This window comes from Diceros bicornis, chromosome 2, assembly GCF_020826845.1.
Source record: "Diceros bicornis minor isolate mBicDic1 chromosome 2, mDicBic1.mat.cur, whole genome shotgun sequence".
NCBI lineage: Eukaryota > Metazoa > Chordata > Mammalia > Perissodactyla > Rhinocerotidae > Diceros > Diceros bicornis.
Window position 1 is genome coordinate 31,861,880 of NC_080741.1, and position 12,040 is coordinate 31,873,919.

Consider the following 12,040-nt stretch of genomic DNA (forward strand, 5'->3'; position numbering starts at 1 on the left):
ATTTTAAAAGAATTTAAACCACCTATCCGAAAACTCAAGATCCATTATTTGCTCAATCAAGGAGGCAAAAGTCCAAATGAATTCACGAGGATAAAAATCTGACCTGAAGTGACATAATTAAATCTATACGCCAATAACTATAGTTTATTGAAACTGAAAAGCAAATTATGCTGCATCTTGGAATGATTCAATGTAGAACATTTAAGAATATAGGATGTATAAAATATACACATGCACACATGCACTGTGCACATGTGTGTGTGCACGCGCACGTTGGCGCATGTTTATGGTTGCTGGAGGTGGGTAAGATGCTTCTGAGAAATGGCTCAAAAAACAATCACTATGGTGGGATGTGAATTAATGAGAATTAAGGGGGATGAAGAATTTGGGAGAACCCAGGGGGAATAAGTGGCTTGGATTTTCTGGAGAGAGTGAGCAATATGCTATTTAGATATTCAATGAGATGAGCGGAGCTTAGCAAAAAGGACTGGAGGCAGTATGATGAATGTAGTCGCAAGATTCATCCATGTTCTGATCTTTTTCTGTGAGGCCCTATTTATTATAAGTACCTAAAGGCATTGATAGATTATAGTCTAGTCCCAATAGAGCCACAGAAGTTAAAGGGCATTCTGATCAGCCCAGTGGTGTTCTCACTATGGAGGGGTGAAGGGATTGAGCTGGAGGAGAGACAGAAAGACAGAGTGAGCCTCCACTAATACGACGGCCAAGGAAATGGGGAGAAAAGGAATTCCACAGGACTGATTGGACCTGAGGAAGAGAATAAGGGAAGGGGAAGACCTACTTATCTTCTAGGCTCCCAAGTGTCTGGCTTGGGTGATGGGAAGGGTATCAGTATCATTACCATAGATACAAGGTGAACAGCTGTAGAGGAAGAAACTAGATTAACCTGGAATATATTAATTCATGCCTGTGAGATCTACAATTGGGAGTATCCAATGGGTAACATCATTCTGGGTGTTAGCAGTCTCTTAAAACTTTATCCTCAGAGGCTCTGTAGCCTGGAATCACAGAAAAGTTCTCAGCTTACAGATGTCTGATGCCATTAAGCAGATAGTTAAAAAGATTTGATATCTAAACAGCTCTAAGATAGTTCTAAACACAAACATCTTACAGAGAGAAAAGAGAATTAAATGACACACTCAAGAGCCATGGAATACCATATTATGCTACTGAAGGAAACTGGCCACACCTTTATTATGGATTTTAGAGTCTGCCTGCCCCTACGTTGCATCTAGGGTTGGCAGCTTTAGCCAATAAAAATCCAGGACACTCAGTTAAATTTGAATTACTAAAAAAATACAAAATTTGGGACATATTTAAACTAAAACAATACAATGTTTGCGATATAAACTGAAAAACACTTTGCTGTTTATCTGAAATTCAAATTTCGTTGGGCATCCTGTATTTTATCTGGCAATTTTAATTGCAGTGTTATTTGCATCCTTCTTTAGAAAGGCACACAAAAAACTATTTAAACATTAAATACGGTTTTCTGCATTTATTTTAGAAAAATAATTATATCAGTGTATTTATGGGGCATTTGGGACATTTCTCTAAGAGCATCACATTTCTCTCATGTTGCATGAAGAGATTATTAATGTGTCTTAACACAGAGAAATCAATAATTAGAAAGTTCTTTTAAATATAAGCAGCATCTTAAAGTACAAAACACATAGAAATATATGAAATGTTAAGCCCTGGCCCAACTTCTACAGCAATGAGCATATCTTATCTGTAAACATTTTCGTTAGATAATAAATAGACTGGACTATGATCCATCAGAATAGCCTCATTACTTCCATAGGTGGAGGTGGGCCACAACTGGTTTCTAGATGCCAAACCTTCCCATTGGGTCACCTGACTCCTATGGATTGGGTTTAGGGAGGTGTATGATTCAGACCCCTAAGTAACCATGAGCTAGAATGGCAAGAGTGGTAGATGACTCAAAACTAAAACTGACCCATTATTTCATTGATTAATGTAATACTTCCTTAAGCTAGGGAATATACATAAAATTCATGATAGTAAGAATAGATTGACACTGTTTTATGCAAACCAGGACCTGTGATTACTAGTGTGGATGTCAATCTGCCTTTAATTAATTTGTTGTTTTAACTGGAAAATGAAGAGTCAAGTTAGACTCAATTTTCGTCTCCCCACTAGGATCAGTAGACATCGCCCAGATGTCACAATTGATTTCAGATCATTTTATATGACACCGCAATTTACTTAGAATCTGTTCATGAGATAATATAAGTGCAAGTGCCAAGAGAAATACTAAGTGCAATACAAATGCAAAGTGGCATTATTATTATTATATAGAGAAATCTGGCACTTTTCATAGGGATTGTGACAATAAGGGGTTAGAAAAAAACAGGCAGCATGATACACATGGTAGCAAAGGTGGGACTGTCATGTTCCTGAATTCTGAGGAGGTCTGAGTGGACAACCAAGGATTTGACCTTTGGCCTGTCCAAGTCAAAGTCAAATAGGCCCAAGTCAAATAGGCCTTTTTCCTCGATGGTAAAAGCTGGTAGTGGTAACAGCAGTGTCAGGCTGTCTTTTCCAGCAGGTCCGGTTTGAGAAAAGTATGTGTGATCACAAAACACTAGTGGCAGCCTACTCTCACCCTGTCGCACCATATCAACCTCCCTCCTGATCTTTGCTCCTACTTCACAGCAACCCTTATCTAGCACGTTCACTCCCTTCACCCCCAAGCAATACCACTCTTTAACATATAGACCAAGTTCTAAGTGTTGGGTGAAACCTTCTTTTACCAAGGCAGCAAACACAGATGGCCTGACGCCAAATTCTAATAGCACTACAGCCTGTATTGTTCCCTCATCACACTTCCATTTATTCAACAAATCTGTATACAGCACCTATGATGTGCCAGGCACTGTTGCAGGTGTTGGGACACAGCAGTGAACAAAATCCACACAAAAAGTCCCTGGCCTCATGGATTTTACATTCTACTAATGGAGACAACTAACATATAAATAAACAAATAAAAGCTTATTAAGTGCTATGAAGAAAATAGATTAGTTTTTTTTTTTTTTAACTGTATCTCATGAGTTCGCCATTTAACTGTTCTGTGGCATCAAGCAACTATTTGACCTCTGGAGGGTCTCAATTTTCTCATCTCTGTAAGAAAGAGATTGGTAAGGTCTATTTCTGCTCTGGAATGCTGTGTCCATCAATTAAGGTTTAAAAACATCTTAATGACGGATATATGGAGTTTTAAAACAAGGATTAAATTTATTTTTCAGTATGACCTAAACATTGAGGATAGAGTTAACATTATGTTCAAAATTAGACCATTTTCTACTCAAAAACAAATTTGTGAGTATATAAACACTTTTAGATGTATTCCTTTGGCACACTATTAAACTCTGTTTTCTGTTTCAGATTTTTAAACAAAATAGAGGATTTTTATTCTAAAAGACAGCAAGCAGATATTTCAAAGTCACTTCTAAGAATTCATTCTTTTTCATTATAGATGTCTTAGACTGAATCTCCACTGTATTTCTTCATAAAATGCTGGGCAAATAGATCCTAACTCTGTAATCTTATGTGGCTGAAGAAGAAAAGAAATGCATTCCCCTCTTTCATCTTTTAAACGGAAGTTCCATAACCCTGAATATATGAAAAACCTTTGGCGTGGCCTTTTGTAGCTTTCTCATGATTGATTTCACTGTCTCCCTATTCCTGATAAGTCAACCATTTACTAACCTCAAACAAAGAAAGCTATCAATAAAAAACACAGATTCAGTGTGATCTGAGGAGTACAACAAAGATTCCTTCACCCAACATATCTTCCCTGAGATCAATGTCTGCGTGTCACAATTAGTGATCTCTTCTTTTGTGTTAAACACTGTAGATATTCCTAGGAAGTGGATAAGGAGAAAAATGAGGAGGAGGGATTAAAACATGGGTAATCCATGGCCAGAGTATGTCTGATAATGACAGTCTGGTTGATGATGAGTTAAAGGACAAAAGCCTGATATATCAAGTCCAAGGCCACACATAAAGCATCTTTATAGGAATTTACCTAAAATTAGAATGTGGAATAAAAAAAAGAGTAGAGGAATAAAGAAGGAAGAGATTTCAGAGAGCAAGAGAGGAGGAATTTTAAGTCACATTTTACTACAACTGCTCCTTGCTGTCTGTAGCTGTGACATGACAAGAAACTGTTTTCCTTGGTACTTTGTTTGGCTGACATTCTGGTTTGCCATAATTGGTTATTGTCTCTATTAACCTGACTAAAAACTAAGGTTTAAAAAAAAAAAAGCAATTGTCCAATGTATGATTCTGGGTAAAAGTTACAGAATGAGGGTTCCTTTTTACTACCATTTTTTGTTGTTAGTGCTGATGAGTTGATTCCGACTCCTAGCGACCCTGTGCACAGGAGAGCAGAACCCTGCCTGGTCTTTTTGCACCATCCTCTCACTTTCCGGCACTATATCAGACAATGCTCCACTGCTATTCATAGGGTTTTCACGGCCAATTTTTCCAAAAGTGGGAGGCCAAGTCCTTTTTCCTAGTCTATCTTAGTCTGGAAGCTCCACCCAGGTGGAAACCTGTCCACCATGGGTGACCCTGCTGGTATTCGAAATACCGGTGACACAGTTTTCAGCGTCATAGCAACATGCAGCCACCACACTATGACAATGAAAAGATGGGTGATGGGGTTCCCTGACCAGGAACAAACCCGGGCCATGGCGGTAGGAGTGCCAGATCTTAACCATTAGACCACTAGGGCTGGCACTACAGTTTTACCCACGCTAAATTGCTAATTTCCCTCTTCCTGTAAAGAAGAAGCTAAATGGTCTACCTCAACTTTTTTCTTATTCAAGACACTGAAATGCAAAGCAGGCAGCTTTTACTTTCTTTAGAAGCATCATCCTTGAAAATTTCCGTATTCCCAACTCCCAACACCACTGAAATTGATTTTAACAATCTGAGCACTTTTAAAAACAATCCCTTCTTCTCCAAGCACAATAATTACAGATTTTCAAAACAGAAAGAAATAAAGCACTTTATTCAGTACCAAATTTATTATGTTTCATTTAGAAATTAACTGTTATCTGTGTAGTCCACGGGATGCCAGCTCCATACAAAGAGAATAATCAATTTAGCAATGAATCTGGTGTGGCTGAATAGAATGACATCTTGACATAGTGGGTCTGTGGAAAATTAGCTATCTTCTTTGTGCTTTAATTTCCTTTCCCATACAACAGGAAAATGACCTGTCCAATGTGTCACAAGGATTGCCAAAGGCAACATATTTTTTAAATATGAGGCATAGAATACTATATTTACTCAAATAATTTCTACTTCTCCCCTTTCCTCACATGCTGGCAGTTTAAATGGGAGAAAGAGTAAAAGAGGAACAGAAAAAGTGAAATAAGGATTGTACTTTACTTTGTTTTTCACATTGAGAGATTGTCACCTTAATTTATTGTACCAACACTGAAGAGTTCAGGGGTTTTAAATTGATAACTAGATCTCTTTAAAATTTTCCTCTCCTTTCTCAAACTTATGAAAAGTATAAGCTAACAAGCTTTGTGAATGGGTTCATCATCTGAGAAAGAAAAAGAAATAGGTCATACCCAAGAAGAGAGTCCTTAGTAGTCAATGAAAAGATAAAGAACTCCAGAGAGGGTCATTACAAATTCAATACAACAACAAGAAAAAATAAGTGACTGAGGGCCAAAACAAACATAATAATCTGCAACACCAACATAAAATCAAGGAAACATTTGAAACAAACAAACAAAAAAGTATTTAGTACAATGATAGCCACTTGTCACTGATGAAAGATACAATTGAAAATAAAGATTCGTGAACCTTAACGTATTTATACTAAACTGCAATAAAAACAAAGGAGAAACTATGATAAATATAAAGACCACTATCATGTACTGAATATTTATGTCCCCCCAAAATTCATATGTTGCAATACTAACCTTCAATATGATAGTATCAAAAGGTGGGGTCTTTGGGAGGGGATAAGGTCTTGAAGTCAGAATCCCTCATGAATGGGATTAGTGCCTTTGTAAAAGAAATCCCAGAGATCTGTCTTGCCCCATTGAACATGTGAGAACACAGTGAGAAGATGGCCATCTATGAACCAGGAAGCAGGCCCTCACCAGACACTGAATCTACCAGTGCCTTGATCTTGGACTTCCTAGCCTCCATAACTGTGAGAAATAAATTTCTGTTGTTTATAAGCCACCCAATCTATAGTATTCTGTTATAGAAGTAAAAAGGATCTAAAATAACACACAATAGCTGTGGAAGATTTTTACACACCAATTTATCATTGATATAAATAAGGATATAGAAGATCTGAATAATTTATCAATAAACACAGTTGGATAAGCATATTTTGAGCTCTGTGGCCTAAAAACAAAACACCTTCTCTTCAAAGAATCTATAAAACTTGCATAAACTACATATCATATGTAGCAGACTACCACTTTGGTAACTTGCCAAGAAAGCACTTTTACTGGTACACACGCCCTTGTATAGTTTCTTCTTACATTATTTCTGTGCCTGGCCACGTGGCTGCCTTTAGCCAATGAGACATTAGCAAGTGTGATGCTAACAGATGCTCGGTAAGTACTTGTACATGGAGGCTATATTTTTGGAACTCGGGCCCTTGCGACATTCCCTCTCAGACCGGAATCACCATACCGTAGGAAACAAAGCCCAATCTAGCCATAGAAAGAGAACGTTTGGAAGTAAACCAAGGATCCAGCCAATAGCCCCAGGTGAGCTCCCAGCCAATAGCCAGCACCAACCATTCTTGGAAGAGATTCCTCCCGCCCTAGTTGAGCTGCCCAGCAGATGCTGAACAGAGCAGAGATAAGCTATCCTCACCAAGCCCTGTCCAAACTGCAGAATTTGAGCAAATAATTATCATTGTATTAATCCAATAATTTTGAGGTGAATGATTATGTGAATCATCAGGGTACAAAGAATTTCTTAATATATTCTGAAAAACTGTAATTGTATAAGGTGTATTCTGTGACATAATAAAATCAAATAAAAATAAGCTTTGAACAAAGAAAAAACCCAAAAACTTTGAAATATGAAAAAATATTTTATAAATTACTTGTAAGTGAAAGAAAATAAAATTTTAATAATAAATGATTTAGAAAAAAAGACAATGAGAATGATACATATAAAAACTAAAGAAATGGGAACCAGCCTGGTGGCGCAAGTGGTTAAGTGTGCGCGTTCTGCTTCAGGAGCCCGGGATTCGCCGGATCAGATCCCGGGAGCACACCGACGCACCACTTGTCAAGCCATGCTGTGGCGGCGTCCCATATAAAGTGAAGGAAGATGGGCATGGATGTTAGCTCACGGCCAATCTTCCTCAACAAAAAGAAAGAGGAAGATTGGCATCAGATGTTAGCTCAGGGCTGAACTTCCTCACACACACACAAAAAAAAAAACAACTAAAGAAATCAATAAATTTAAAAGGATTGAAATCATACAAAGTATGTTCTCCAAACACACTGGGATGAAATTACATATTATTAACAGGAGGAGATTTGAGGAATTCATAAATCTGTGAAAATTAAACAACACAATCCCAAATAACCAATGGATTAAAGAAGAAATTAAAAGGGTAACTACAAAATACTTTGAGATGAATGAAACCAAAAACACTACATAGCAAAACTTATGGGATATCCCTAAAGCAGTGCTTACAGGGGAATTTATAGCTATAAATGCCTATACTAAAAAAGAAGAAAGATCTTAAATATATGACCTAAACTTACGCCTTAAGAAACTAGAAAAAGAAAAGCAAACTAAACCCAAAGCAAGTAGAAGAAAGGAAATAATAAAGATTAGCAAGGAAATAAATGAAATAGAGAAGAGAAAAACAATAGAAAAAAGCTATGAAAACAAAATTTGGTTCTTTTGAAAATCAACAAAACTGAAAATCTTTAGCTAGACTGACCAAGAAAAAAAAAAAGAGAGAGAGATAAGACTCAAATTACTAAATCAGGAATGAAAGAGGGAGCACTACTATCAACCTTACAGAAGTAAAAAGGATTTTAAGGGAATACTAGGAATAATTGTATGCTACCAAATTAGATGACCTAGATGAAATGGACGAATTACTAGAAATACATGAACTACCAAAACTGACTGAAGAAGACAAAGAAAATCTGAATAGAACTATAACAAGAGACTGAATCAGTAATCAAAAAACTTGCCTTGAAGAAAAGCCCTGGACCCGATGACTTCACTGGTGAATTCTACCAAATGCTTAAAGAAGAACTAACAGCAATCCTTCACAAACTGTGCTAAGAAACAGAAGAGGAAGAAACACTGTAATTCATTCTATGAAACCAGTATTACCATGATACCAAAACCAGACAAAGACATGACAAGAAAGGAAAACTACAGACTAATACCCCTTATGAATATAGACACAAAAATCCTCAACAAAATACTAGCAAACTGAATCTAGCAACATATAAAAAGGATATATACCATGATCAAGTGGGATTTACCCCAGAAATGCAAGGTTGATTCAAAATATGAAAATCAATCAATGTAATATACCACATTAACAGAATGAGGGAAATCATCTCAATAGGTACAGAAAAAGCATTTGACAAAAATCCAACTCTCTTTCATGATAAAAGCACTCAACAAAGTAGGAGTAGAAGGGAGGTTCTTCAACATGATAAAAGGCATCTGTACAATCCTCAAGCAACATCACACCTAATGATAAAAGACTGAAAGTGTCCCCCGACAAAGGTAAATAATACAAATCTAAACAAACAAACTGAATTTTCCCTGATGGAAAAGCGAAAGAGACTTTCCAGTACTCTCGCCCCCCACTTTTCTTAGTGCATTTACCTTAGAAAACTTGTAATTGTGAATCCTTTCTCTGCTAAGATATACGTAAATCTTTTTAAAACCTAAATAAGCCTCTTGTCAGTTTTATAAGCCAGGAATCTTTCTTAACGACCTGGGAGCCATCTCTTTGAAATGTAATTATCAAGGAAGACACACTCCTGCCTCCCGGTTTCCATGGGAGAGCAGGAGCCTAACTTCAGCTGTACCTGGCTCTAAATTACAAACCTACCTCCCATCATAAAGATATCAGAAATTTGTTTTTCTTTTAGATGAAAGCAATTAGCAAACAGGTGGCTTCTCAAATTACCAGGTGAATTTAGGATGAATTATGTGTGACAAATGGTGCTGTCAAGTCCTCTTACTTGAAGACTAGTTATCGTTTATCATGAGAACGTGTATGTAATGGGTTGCATCTGCTTGTCTATATAAAAGGACAACAATTCTTTCCATCTTTGCATTTCTTTCTTTCTATCTTTCTATCTCTTTAGTGGATTGCCTGTGATGTGGTTCACATTCTGGTTTACTGCTTATTCAATAATAAAACTGTTTTCTTTCTCTTCTACTTTTGTGGAGAGGTTGTCTACGTTGGCAGGAGATTTTGTTTTTAATTTATATTTCCCTAACATCTCCTAAGATCAGGAATAAGACAAGATTGTCTGTTCTCACCATTTCTATTCAATATTGTACTGGTTCATAGTCAAAGGGCAAATAGGCAAGAAAAAGAAATAAAAGGCACTCATATTGAAAAAGAAGAATAAAAACTATTTCTATTCACAGAAAGCATGATCTTACATGTAGAAAATTCTAAAAAATCCACAAAAACAATTACAGCTAATATTCAAGTACAGCAAGGTTGCAGGATATAAAATCAATATACAAAAACCAATTATATTTCTCTACACTAGCAACGAACAATCCAATATTAAATTAAGAAACTTTCATTTAAAATAGCATCAAGAAAGAATAAAATACTTAGGAATAAATTTAACAAAAGAAGTGCACTACTTGTACACTGTAAACTACAAAACATTACTGAAAGAGAAAAGACCTAAATAAACAGAATGGCATCTTGTGCTCAAAGATTGGAAGACTTAACATTCTTAAGATAGCTGGATGAGTTTCCTCTTGTTGCTGTAACAAATTACAACAAACTTAGTGGTGTAAAACACAAATTTATTATCTTACAGTTCTGGATGGTACTAAAATGGTTCTTGCTGCACTAAAATCAAAGCTTTGGTAGGACTTCATTTTTTCTGAAGGCTCTAGGGGAAAATCCATTTCCTTTCCTTGCCTTTTCCAGCTTGAATAGACTTCCCACATTCCGTGACTTATGGCCCCTTCCATTTTCAAAGGCAGCAATGGCCAGTCGAGTCTTTGTCATAGCACATCACTCTAATACTCTTCTGCTTCCCTCGTCTATATTTAAAGGCACTTGTCATTACATTGGAACCAGCAACCTCAAATCCATCTACTACCTTAATTCCCCTTAACCATGTAACATAATGTAGTCACAGGATCCAGGGATTATATTAGGATTGTGGATATCTTGGTGGTGGGGGATCACTTTTCTGCCTATCACAAAGAGAACATTCCCCAAATTGATCTACAGATTCACTGCAGCTGGTTTTTTTACAGAAATTGACAAGCTGATCCTAAAATTCATATGGAAACACATGGGACACAGACTAGCAAAATCTTGAAATATAAGAATGAAGTTGGAGGACTCACGCTTCCTGATTTCAAAACTTTCTACAAAGCTATAGTAAAAACTATGTGGGATGGGCATAAGAGTAGGCATACAGATCAATGAAATAGAATTGAGAGTTCAGAAATAAATCCTTATATTTACGGTCAACTGATTTTTAACAATGATATCAAGATAATTCAATGGAGAAAGAATAGCCTTTTCAACAAATGGTGCTGGGACAACTGCATATCCACACACATAAGAATGAACTTGAAACTCTACTTCACATCATGTACAAAACTTAACTCTAAATGGATCATAGACCTAAACATAAGAATTAACAAAATCTCTTAGAAGAAAACAAAAGTGTAAGTCTTTAGGACCTCAGATTAGGCAATGATTACTTAGATATAACACTTAAGCACAGCAACCAAATCAATATGCTGGATTTCATCAAAATCAAAAACTTTTGCCTCTCAAAGAACACTATCAAGAAAGTAAGAAACGAATCTACAGAATGGGAGAAAGTATTTGCAAATCATATATCTGAGAAGAGTCTGGTACCCAGAATAAGTTAAGAACTCTCACAACTCAATAATAATAATAACACGATCCAATTTAAAAATGAGCAAAAAAAAGTTACTCAACATCATTAGTCACAAGGAAGTGCAAATCAAAACCACAGTGAGATACTATCACAGTGAGATAGTGTGCCTAGCCACATCCACTAGGATGGCTAGAGTCAAAGAGACAGATAATAACAATAAGTGTTAGCAGAGATAGGAAGAGAGTGGAATCCTCTTACATTTCTGGTGGGAATGGAAATGGTGCAGCCACTTTGGAAGACAGTTTAGCAGTTTCTCAAAAAATTAAACAGAGTTACCATATTGAGGAGTACGGTACCAAGCCAAAATCCTACGTGTGATCTTTCGGGCTTGACCATAGGCAGTTACAAGGCTTTGCCTGGCAGCCCTCAAGAAGGAAGGCTGTCCTCTCCACATGAGACTTGGTGCACTGCTTGGAGGGAGTTGCAGTCAAGAACTCAGCCCTTTCTCCCCAACCACAACCAGCCATGTTCATTTGCATAGCTGCATTCCTAGCCCAGGCACCTCCATTCAGAGGCCTCCTTATCAGAGGCCTTAGCTGAAGCACTTTCCAGAAGCCTCGGCTAAGACCACCTTATGAGGGGCCTAAGCTGAGGCAGGGCTTTCAGCTGCTGGCAACATTTCTGCACACTATTAATGAACAGTTTCACACATTGTAAATGTAAAAAAACATAGACAGGAAGAATATACACCAACTTCAAGATAGTGGTTACTTCTGGGGAGAAAGGTGAAATGGAATGCAGAAGGGCCTTCAATTGAATCCGTAGCATTTTTTCTTTTTAAAAATTTTTCTTAAGTAAATGTAATAAATGTATTAAAACCTAGTGTGCATAAATGGATG

General features: G+C 36.9%; 1 protein-coding gene across 7 annotated transcripts in view; it reads right to left on the bottom strand.

Moving 5' to 3' along the window:
- Positions 1-12,040, bottom strand: part of NEK10 (NIMA related kinase 10) — a 218,789-nt gene that overhangs the window by 89,773 nt on the left and 116,976 nt on the right. The gene's annotated exons all lie outside the window — the stretch shown is intronic.